Source organism: Rattus norvegicus, chromosome 2 (genome assembly GCF_021556685.1).
Source record: "Rattus norvegicus strain SHRSP/BbbUtx chromosome 2, alternate assembly SHRSP_T2T, whole genome shotgun sequence".
Taxonomy (NCBI): Eukaryota; Metazoa; Chordata; class Mammalia; order Rodentia; family Muridae; genus Rattus; species Rattus norvegicus.
The window spans coordinates 185,272,361-185,284,349 of NC_141535.1; positions in this window are offsets into that span (position 1 = coordinate 185,272,361).

Genomic DNA, 11,989 nt, shown 5'->3' on the forward strand with positions numbered 1-11,989 from the left:
TAGCAGCATTAATGGAAGCTTTCCTATCCAGAAATAAGAGAAATCCTGCCTCAGAAAGAAGATGGAGGGCAAGAGCCTACAACAGAGGTTGTTCTGTGACCTATACATGCCCACCATGGCCCGCATATACATACATACACATGTACATACATACGGTGACCTGAGCTAGGTTTGGAGGGAATGTAGCTCCATTTTAGAATTTTGCTTACCATCACGTAACCCTGTAGCATTGGAAACCAGCTGCGGTGTGGAAACACATGCCTATAATCCCAGCATTGGCAAGGTGGAAGCAGGGAGAATCAGAAATGCAAAGCCATCTGCTGCTGCTGATTAACTAAATATGAGGTCAGTCTGAGGCACAGGAGATTCTGTCCGAAAGAAGAGTAGAGGGGTTGGGGATTTAGCTCAGTGGTAGAGCGCTTGCCTAGCAAGCGCAAGGCCCTGGGTTCGGTCCCCAGCTCCAGAAAAAAAAAGAAAAAAGACAAAAAAGAAAAAGGGGACTGAATATCTACTTGATTTGTAACTTCTAGCCTTCCCAAAACGGTTATCAATAGATCGGTGGAGATGAAACCCTGCGTGTAGAACTGAATGCTCCAGGGCTACTTGGTAGTGAAGGGAAGAATGGTTTAAGCAGCTGAACATGGTGGGTGGTGCTCTTCATCCCAGGAGGCAGAAGCAGGAAGACCACAGCCAGTCTGAACTACAAGTCTGCAGCCTGCCTGGCATGTATCTCGGAAAGGGGGAGGGGAGTAGACACATGTGAGGGACTGCGTAGGGGATAAGTAGACCTGGGCTCTCAGAGGGAGAGCATGGGCCGAGGTCAGGTGCGAGTGGTTCTGTTACATGACAGCCCCAGTCAGCATACATTTATTGAGCTCCCACTGTGTGCCAGCCTAGATGCTCTATTTCGTCAGCTGGGTAGGAAGTTAGTTATAAGGAAAGGGTGTTGTCCTTGTCCTGTCTGGACTCACAGCAGTTTATGATTAGAAGTAGGCAACTGGTGGCTGACCCTCTCTGGCCACTACCTTCTTTATTAGGAAGGCTGTAGATTGAACCCAGAGCCTCACATATCTGGGCTAGTCCTTTACCACTGTCTAGTTACTCCCAGCTCTGTGAACTCAAATGTTAAAGTCACTTGTTGCATTGAGGCAGAAGCTGGGTTGGGAGTTTTAAAAGAGCAACCATAAGAGGATGCAGAAGACAGGCTGAGCTGGGCAGTGAAGCACATCTTTAACCTCAGCACTTGGGACACAGACAGGCAGGCGGATCTTCAAGTTCGAGGACAGCCAGGGCTACACAGAGAAACCCTGTCTCAGGGAAAAAGAGGGGTAGGATGGGGGATTGAAAGAGAAGGGAACAAAAGAAAAGCCCGCCCCAAAATAATAGGTAAAAAGGACAGCAGAAGCCAGAAGGATATGCAGCCATGGAATCATTGTTCTGAAGGCAGCCGAGGATGCATGTGGACAGCAATGGTCCAGGAACAAACTGGAAACCAGGAACGTGAGTACCAGCGCCTAGTCTCTTAGCTTAGGAGGCCTCAGCTGCCTGGGAAGAGGGCCAGAGAACAAAGGGTAAGGTTCTGGTGACCAACAGTGTGAAGACTCCGCCTGTCCTACTTAGATAAGAAGCCTAGGAAGTTACCATCCACTGTCCAACAGAATTCTTTCCCAAGTTAAAGAATAGGTGATTCAGCTGTGGCGGAAGTGAGTAACTGGGAAGCTTCAGAGAGGCCACAGGGATGTGGTTGGAATTTGAGACTTGTGAGTTGGACTGAGTTGGGTGCCTAGTAAGGTGGAGAGTGGGGATGGTTCAGCTACTAAGGGACTTGTCATCACTTAAGGCTGTGAAGTTGAGGACTTACATATCTGAGGTTTGTTCTGTTATTTTAGGAAGATAGAATTTTGTTTGTTTTGAAGGGGGGGGGGGTGTCCTGCCTGAAGCCCAGGCTGGCCAGCACTTCCTTAAATGGGTACTTGACCTTGAGTCTCTCCCTCCCCCACCCGCTGCTGAGCCGTGCTTCCAGCCACTGCTGTTTTCGTGGCAGTAGTTCCCCAAGCTTAATTAACACACAAACAATTAAAGAGTTAATAATCCAGAGAGAGTGGGTTGGGGATTTAGCTCAGCAGTAGAGCGCTCGCCTAGCGAGCACAAGGCCCTGGGTTCGGTCCCCAGCTCTGGAAAAAAAAAAAAAGAAAAAGAAAAAAAAAAAAAGAATAATCCAGAGAGAATCCAGTTTCAGTCCCTGGCACCCAAATGGCAGCTCACAACCGTGTGCAAGCTGCAGCCTCTGCAGGCACCAGGCACACTGGCGTACAGACAGACATGCAAATACTCATACTCATAAAATACTGCTTTAGATTTAAATACTCAGATACATCTCGAAAAGAAAAAAGAATGGTGACCTCTAGGGGAAGCTCATCTGGGTCACTGGATCTTAACCTCATTACATTGTTTTTATTAGCATTTACTAATGATACTCAGTGGCTTTGTTATGACACTTTGCACACATATATATTTGGATATTTTATTCTTAGCCACACCCATCGCTTCCCCCTCACTCCCACTGATCCCAATGAATTTGATTAGAAACGCCTTGTTTAGGAAGCCTTTCCTGTTTTATTTTGTTGTTGAGACAGGGTGTCTTGTTGTCCAGGGCTCTTCTTAAGCTCTGTGTGGCCAAGGATGACCCTGATCTCCTGTTTCCCTCTACCTTCCTAGTGCTTCCAGTACAGATGTAAGCAAACCATGGAGTTGAACCCGGGGCTGCATGCGTGCACCTTTCCCTGGCTACCCCCATCCAAATGGACTTTCTGCACAAGGAAAATTAAATTATCTAATTTAGAAAAGAACTAAGAGACTTGGAGAATTGAGTTGGTGGAATATTTAAATGAATCCAGGATTCCATGAGTGTGGAGAGATGGGGTGAAGTTCAGGGTCTTCCTAGAGTAGGAAAAAGAACAAGAAGAGGCAAGCGCTTACTCTGATGGGATTGAATCTGAGGTGGGAAGGGCCAGTGGCCAAGAGCTACCTACTCAGCAGAGCCTGTACCTCCGAGGGCCCTGGTTCAAGCTCCAGGGCTTCAATAAATAAAAGTCTGAAGGATGAGCTACCGTGTGGCAAGCTTCTGTAACCCCAGCAGCACTGGATAGCTAAGGTAGAAGGGTCAGCAGTTCAAGCCATGTGGCAGGTCGAGTCAGCCTGGACTTCAAGAGCCCATCTTTAAAGAACAGAAATAAAAACCATGGAAATCTAAGTTACTAGGAAACTGTATTTGCGGGGGTTTACAGGATGGCAACAAACCGAGCAGAACAAATCTAGTCTAAAATTTCCCAAATTTGTAAGTCTGCTTTATGAGGAAAGAAGAGCAAAAGAACCTGCCCTGGGAGGAACTAAGAAACCCTGGAGGGGGAAGGGGCAACTTCCTCTGGCTGAACGGACCTCGGCCCCGCCCACATGGAAATGTGTAGCCCTCACTAACAGCCTTTGCCACCCTTAGCCAAATGAAGTGTTGGCATGCGTTGTACATGTGATGATAAGCTCTCAGTTGGGTGTTGTGGTTCCTGTGACTAATCCCAGCTACTACAAAAGTTGAGGCAGGAGGATAGGGGATGGGTGGACACCTGACGTCTGCCTCATAAAAATCGTTTTAGTACTAACCAAGAAACCCCTTGGTGCTCGATTCTCTGAGTGGTGAGTGGTAGTGTTAAGTCCTACCTCTGAGAGAATGTTATATATATTAAAAAAAAAAAGACGTGGGGCTGGGGATTTAGCTCAGTGGTAGAGCGCTTACCTAGGAAGCGCAAGGCCCTGGGTTCCGTCCCCAGCTCCGGAAAAAAAAGAACCAAAAAAAAAAAAAAGACGTTTGGAGGGAAAAAAATTAGTACAAAGACCATGTCATCCAGCCCAAACAAATGGAATAGAATCTTTATTTACTTACCTAACAAGCATTACATTCCTTTCTAGATTTAATTTTTCTGTTATATTTTTTATGTATATGAGTGTTGCGGGGGGGGGGGGGGGCTGGAGAGATGGCTCAGTGGTTATGAGCACTGACTGCTCTTCCAGAGGTCCTGAGTTCAATTCCCAGCAACCACGTGGTAGCTCACAACCATCTGTAATAAGATCTGATGCCCTCTTCTGGTGTGTCTGAAGACAGCTACAGTGTACTCACATACATAAAATAAATAAAATTAAAAAATCTTAAAAAGAAGTGGTTGCCTACAGGTACATATGTGCACTACATCTGCGTATGGCTGGAAGTCAGAGGAGTCAGGTTGTGACCCACCATAGGGATGCTAGACACCAACCAAACTGTGTCCTCTCTCAGGAGCAAGACATGCTTTTTAACTAAGCCATCTCTATTTTGTGTGCATCTGTGTTTTACCTGCATGTGTGCCTGTGCAAAGGTGTCTGATCCGCTAGAACTGGAGTTACAGTTGTGAGCTGCCATGTGGTTGCTGGGATTTGAACTCAGGTCCTCTGGAAGAGCAGCCAGTGCTTTTAACAGCTGAGCCATCTCTCCAGCCTCCAAACACTAACTCCCCCCCCCTTTCCTTCCTTCTTTCTTTCATTCGTTCCTATCTTTCTTTCCATTATAAGTACATTGTCATTATCTTAAGACACACTAAAAGAGGGCATCAGATTCCATTACAGATGGTTGTGAGGCACCATGTGGTTGCCAGAAATTGAACTCAGGAACTCTGGAAGAGCAGTCAGTACTCTTAACCACTGAGCGATCTCTCCAGCACCACTAAATTTTTTACTTTTAAGATTTATTTTATATATGTGAGTACACTGTAGCTGTCTTCAGACACACCAGAAGACAGCATCAGAACCCATTACAGATGGTTGTGAGCCACCATGTGGTTGCTGAGATTTGAACTCAGGACCTCTGGAAGAGCAGTCAGTGCTCTTTACCGCTGAGCCATCTCTCCAGCCCCACTAAATTCTTAATACCAATCATTAAACTATTTTGTGTGGCTTTGAAAGTCCTTATGATTATAGTTTTTCCTCTCCTTAGGTGTCTGTTTGAATGCTAACATGCAATTTTGTTGTCTCAAATGACTGTTTTATATTCTTGGTGGCTTCTGGGTTTTGAGACAGGTTCTCATGTAGCTACATTGGCCCTAATTCCCTAAGTAGCTAAATATGACCTAGAACTCCTGAAGTTGAAACAGGAGCCTGCTCCTTGGGGCCAATCCCACAACCTGAATCATGCCATGTTTCCCTACATATTTCTGGGGGTAACAGGGAATTAAGAAAGCAGTCTTGTCATTGGCCAGCTCTTCATTTATGGTACCTCCATACCCTTTGTCATGTTTGCTCTGCTGAACTAAATCACATGACGCAGAATTCCCCATCCAAACCTTTCAGGTCTTTCCTTTGTCCTGGGGATTTTGGTCTGGAGACTCTTCAGGGGGACTTTGCCTAGGAATTTTGGCCTGGAACTTGCTATGTAGAGCAGGCTGGCCTATGTAGATCCACTAACCTCTGCCTCCCCAGAGCTTAGCCTCCATTCTCACCCCTCTCCTTAATTAATTCTTTAAGAATTTCATACAGTGTATCTTAGTGGTGTTCACCCCAACGCCTCCCAAGCCCACCTCCCACACCCCCGTGCTTTGTGTGCTTTGGTTTATGTGCTGGGTGTTTTGCTTACATGTGTGTCTGTGCCATGTGGGTGCCTGGTGCCCACAGAAACGAAAAGAGGAAGTCTGATCTCCTGGAAGTGGAGTGACATGTGGGTGCTGGGAACCAAACCGAGATCCTCTGGAGCCATCATTTTTAATAACCTGTGAGCTCCCCTTTGTGCTGTAGTTATTCCTGGGTGTAGGGCCATCCACAGGAGCACTGGAGCCTGAAAACCGGTGCTCCCTCCCCACCTCTCTTGTTAGATTAGTAAGTTTCTCTGTGTAGCCCTGGCTGGCTATCCATGAACTCACTCTGCAGACCCAGGCTGTCCTGGATCTCAGAGACCCACCTCCCTCTGCCTCTGCCTCTGCCTCTGCCTCTGTCTCAGCCTCTGCCTCTGCCTCTGCCTTCGCCTCTGCCTCCAAGTGCTGGAATCAAAGGTGTGCACCACCCCACCACTGTCGGACATACTGGCTTGATCTTAGGAAGTGACCACAAGCTGCTGTACATTCCCAAGCGCAGTGAGTGGTCTTGTCATGTCCACAGTACAGCATTTTCCTCTGGTTCTGCCTAACCTCGCCAGGGTGGTGTAGGTGGCCCATCTGTGGCTGAGAACTGCCATCATTTATTGTCCATGCGTTGATCACTTGTGAGGTTTTGCATTAATTGCCATCCACTGCACCAAGGTCTCTGGTGAGGTCTGAGAGCCACATGTATCTATGGGCTCAGAGACATGAATCTAGAGGGCAGTTTCATACTACGTCCATTTAGCAGTAGACAGTTACATGTTCACCTCTGGACCTCTGAGCTCCCAAACCATGGGTTTTCGCCAGTGAAGAGGCCTTAAATCTAGTCAGAGCCATTAGTGGCTCACACCTTTAATCCCAGCACTTAGTAGGCAGAGGAAGGTGGATCTCTGAGTTCGAGGCCAGTCTGGTCATCTTCAGAGTGAGTTCTAGGACAGCCAGGGCTACATAGAGGAAATCCTGTCTCCAAAAAAAAAGAAAAAGAAAAAGATTCACCCCAAAAGCCATTACTGTGCCTGTCTTGCCACACTGATTGTTACTGCAGTTCAGAGGTCACAGCTGAGTAAGGCTGTTGACTCCCTCCCCAGAAGCCTAAATATGCTTATGCTAATAAAAATGTAGTTTTAAAAAGACCTGAAGGCCAATGAATAACTGTTTCTGACCTTGGAAACAGCAGCCTTCTACAAGGTCCCTGGGTCTAAACAAATGCCATTAGTTGTGGAAATGCCCCTTGTTACTTGCCTTTGAAACCCTCCAGTGACCAGCGTGAGCTCTGAGAAGGATGCTGGAGCCACACTGTGGTGCATGAAAGGAGACCATGATAAACTGACCATAGGAATGAAAGCTTTGACTTCTGCACTTGGAGGCAGAGGGAGGCGGATCTCTCCACAGACTCTAACTGTGGCTCTAGTCACAGCAGCCAGGAAGTGGAAACAGCCCAGATGAATATATAGACGTGGAGTGTGTACACATAGAGTGGAGTTGATTCAGCCATATACAAGAATGACAAATACGTTTGTCTAGACTGCACAAATATTGGACTTGACAGTAGAAGGGGGCTATTTAAGAGGAGGAAGAGGGTCAACAGGAGGGGGAATATGTGCAAAATACATGTTTAATATACATATATGAAAATCCCATAATGAGCCTCTGGTTTTGAGCAGTGAACATATGCTAATCCTATTTTAAGAAGATGGGGACCACTAAACAAAAATGCCTCTACTGTGGGCCACGTTCCTGAAAAGCTGGAGGCTGCTGTTGGTGGGAGACAACAGCCACGGGTTCCACTCCCCTCAACAACTCAGTTTGAGCACCGCACTGGGTGTGCTCGTTCACAGACAGGAAATAAATCAGGATATATGTTTGCCCAATTGGACCTGATGGGAAATATGGTGCTTTATGGGGTTTATCTTTTTTTTTTTTTTTTTTTCCTCAGAGCTGGGGACCGAACCAGGGCCTTGTGCTTGCTAGGCAAGCGCTCTACCACTGAGCTAAATCCCCAGCCCCGGGGTTTATCTTTTTAAGCCTGAATGTGACTGGCCAGAGTCCATCATCCTGACAAGTATATAATTAAAGCTTGTTTCAAATTTGTCTTTAAAAAATAAAAGAGGGGGTTGGAGAGATGGCTCAGTGGTTAAGAGCACTGATTGCTCTTCCAGAGGTCCTGAGTTCAAATCCCAGCAACCATATGGTGGCTCACAACCACCTGTAATGAGATCTGATGCCCTCTTCTGGTGTGCCTGAAGACAGCTACAGTGTACTTATAAATAATAAATAAATCTTTAAAAAAATTAAAAAATAAAAGAAGGGGGTTGGGGATTTAGCTCAGTGGTAGAGCGCTTGCCTAGCAAGCGAAGCACAAGGCCCTGGGTTCGGTCCCCAGCTCTGGAAAAAAAAAAAAAAGAAAAGAAAAGAAAAGAAAAGAAGATGGGGGCTGTCAAGAAGGCTCAGAGGTTAAGAGCACTGACTGCTCTTCCAGAGGTCCTGAGTTCAATTCCCAGCAACCACATGGTGGCTCACAGCCTTCTGTAATGAGATCTGATGCCCTCTTCTGCTTTTCTGGTGTGTTTGTAGACAGCAACAGTGTACTCACATTCATAGAATAAATAAATCTTCTTTAAAAAAAAAAAAAAAAGAGATGGACTGGGCTTGCTTTTTTGTTTGTCTTTTGGAGGCCGGGACTCATGTATCCTAGTCTGGCCTAGAACTCAACTTTGTAGCCAAGGATGACCCCTTAAACTCCTGCTCCACCTGCCTCTACTTCCCAAGGGCTAGGATTACAAGCGTGTACCAGCATACTCGGTGCAAATGGTACTCAGGCACAAACACCGGGTCTGTGCATGCTAGGCAAGCACTCTGCCCATGCTAGATCCACACAGTCTCTGTGAAGCCTTAGTAAATCTGTCAGCAGATTCAGATAGAAAGACTGGATAGAATTTACATAACATCAAGTTTTCTCAAATCATCCCTGGATTTCCTCCTTGGATCATGCTCTCAGAGTCTTTCCTTTCCCATGTTAGAAACAAAATCTCAACATTAGCTCAGGCTGACCTAGAACTTACCTGTCTGTCCTCCCACCTCAGCATCCTAAATGCTGGGAGGTTACATCTGTGCATTGCCAGACAACACACAGTGTTCTTTTCAAAATTACATTCAAACTGTTGTTCACCTTTATATACTTGTTTGGAGGAATGTGTGTGCAGAAACCTGAAGAGGGCAGGTACGGGCTGTTCTATGTTAACCTGAGAGAGGTGCTGGGAGCTGGAATGGTGTCCTCTGGAAGGGGAGTGAGGATTCTTAAGTGCTGAGCCACCTCTCCAGTCCCAAAATAATAGTAATAAAATAAAAAAAGATTATTACATTTATGGCATGCGTGCATGTCAAGTGCAGCTGTGTGTACACGGAGGGCAGAGGACAGCTTTGGGAAGTCAGTTCTCTCCTCCACCACATGAGTCCTGGAGATTGAACGCAGGTCTTTAAGTTTGGAGGGAGGTGACCTTACCCTGAGCTGTTTTGACCTATGCTTGTTTTTAACCAGAGCCAAAATTCAGCCAACAGAATTTCAAACTGCAAACTGGGTTGTGGTCCTGCAGACCCGTAACTCCAGCACTTGGGAAGGGTAAGCAGGAAGCTCAAGAATTCAAAAACTGTCTTTGGCTACAGGGAGTCTGAAGTAAGTGGGGCTACATGAAACTGAAACCCTGGGGGGAGGGGGAGGAGAAGGAGGGGGAGAGAGAGAGAGAGATTTTCAAACATCAACAAGAGCAATGAGGCAGGTTTTTGGTTTTTGGGTTTTGTTTTGGTTTGATTTTGGCAGGGACAGTGGACTGTGACTAAAGCTATCCCACGTGAATCCTAACTCAGCCTCACAAAGGAAAGTCCTGGCATCACTCAGTTGTCATGAGTCTTGCTTTGACATTAAAGGTCATTTCAAAGTGCTTTTTATGATTAGGACAATCTGAGTCATTCTCCCGCTTCCTCTACTGGATTTCTGCATCACTTCCTCTTCTAATGGTCCTAAAGTACGCAAAATACCCAGGATGGGTGTGGCAGTACGTGCAAACCCAGATACTTAAAGCTGGAGGCAGAGGAATGGCTTGAGCCTAGGAGTCTTGAGTTCTGCCGGGGCAACACAGTGAGATCTGGAAAGAGGCCAGGGAAGGAGAGGAGGGGAGCAGAGAAGGCAGGAGACATAGAACCACCAGAACTTGGTGACACAGTGCTTGCCTGACATGGATGAATCCTTGGGTTTCATTCACAAGACCACAGCTGGGGGTGTGGCTCAGTCACTCAAAGCCCTAGGTTTACTCTCCGGCACCACACTGGAGGTGACCACATGTCACACAGCTCTGGCCTGAGCACTCAGAAGGTGGGGGCAGCTTACCTTTAGCTACACAGTGAGTTCTCGGCCACCCTGAACTCTGCAGATTCTGGCTCAGACAAAATAAAACAAGAGAAAAGAATAAAAGTACAGGGTTTTGAGAATTTGGGAACTAGTGGGTCATTAGAGCTCCCTGAGTTCTGTGCAGTCAGTCACAAGTGATGTAAACAAGGTTGAGAAATCCTTTTTCCTGGCTGCATGACCTCTGTCAAGTAGCTTCTCCTAAATCCAGATTCTCTCCTCTAGATGACTTTTTAAAAGGTTTTTATTACTCTAGTCATACGTATGGACGTATGTATATGTGTCTGGACCGAGGTATGCGCACGTGAGTGCAGGTGCCTTGCAGACCAGAGAGGATGTGGGTTCCTATGAGCTTGACTTGCAGGTGGTTGGGAAACAGCCAACGTTGTGCTGGGAACCAAACCAACCGCTGAGCTCTCTCTCCATCCCAACTGATTGATTTAGCTATTTTTGGGCTTTTGTTTTTTGGGTTTTTTTTTGTTGTTGTTGTTGTTGTTTTGAGACAAAGTCTTGCTATACACCCCTGGCTTGCTACACAGCCCTGGTCTTGCTACACAGCCCTGGTCTTGCTACACAGCCCTGGCCTTGCAGCTGGGTTCCTGCCTCTGGGAGCTGGAATCACAGGTGTCCACCACAGTACCTGCTCGGAGTGAGCTGATTCAAGGCAAGGCGAAGGTGAACTCAGAATAGATTGCTCTGTGCTGCAAACTGACTCCAGAGATTCCTCACTGGACCACGAGCTGTACCCGGGGGGGGGGGGGGGGGGCAGTGTTGACTACGTTTGTTAGAAGCAAACTACACACTCTCAAACTTCTGAGACAGGAGGATCACAAGTTTGAGGTCATCCTGGGCTATGGGCTGGAGATGGCTCAGTGGTTAAGAGCACTGCACTGCACTGTACTGCTCTTCCAGAGGTCCTGAGTTCAAATCAAATCCCAGCAACCATATATATGGTGGCTCACAACCATTTGTATACAATTTAAAAAAAAAAAAAAAGAGGGAAAGAAGGGGAAGAAACCTCACAGGCCAGCACCTTTATTAGCACAACTGAGGTCTGTCGGTGTTTGAGCAGCATAATTTGTGCTCTGAGGCTGCCTTCTGCCTTTCAAGATGTTTACTGATGGGCTGGAGAGATGGATCAGTGGTTAAGAGCACTGACTGCTCTTCCAAAGGTCCTGAGTTCAAATACCTGCAACCACATGGTGGCTCACAATCACCTATAAGATCTGATGCCCTCTGGTGTGTCTGAAGACAGCTACAGTGTACTTATATGTAATAAATAAATCTTTAAAAAAAAAGATGTTTACTGACATCACTGGCAAGCCTAACGTTGGCTCACACTCATAACCCCAGTACCCAGAAGCCAGAGGCAGGAGGATCACTGAGTTTGAGGTTAGCTTGGACTACATAGAACCAAGTCAGCCAGGCTACAGAACCAGAGCCTGTATCAAAAAAAGAGAGACCCACAAACACAAAGATTGTCAAATGCCCCCTGGAGTTTCCTAGGAAGAATTCCAGAGCCTAGCCTCAGTTTCATGCCTCAGTGACACAGGGGCTACCACAGCATCAGGTGGGACTTTCCTGGGCTTTGGAAATGCTTCCTGGTTCAGAGACTGACTTCTGCTAGAGGATCAGGGTTTAATCCCCATCACCCAAAAGACTGATCAAGTCTGTGACTCCAGTCCCAGGGGACCCAATCCCCTTTTCTAGATGCTGAAGCACACACTTCCAGACATGCACCCTTATAGACACACACCCACACACCACACCACACATGCTCCCAGGCATGCATGCGCGCACACACACACACACACACACAGATGGGAGTCTCCCCTCTTTTCCCCTCAGTGGGTGGCCTCGAAAGTGGCACCTGGGGTGAAAATGGGAAGCCACAGCCTCTGTCCTTCCTCTTGCTCATGAAGGGGATCCCCCA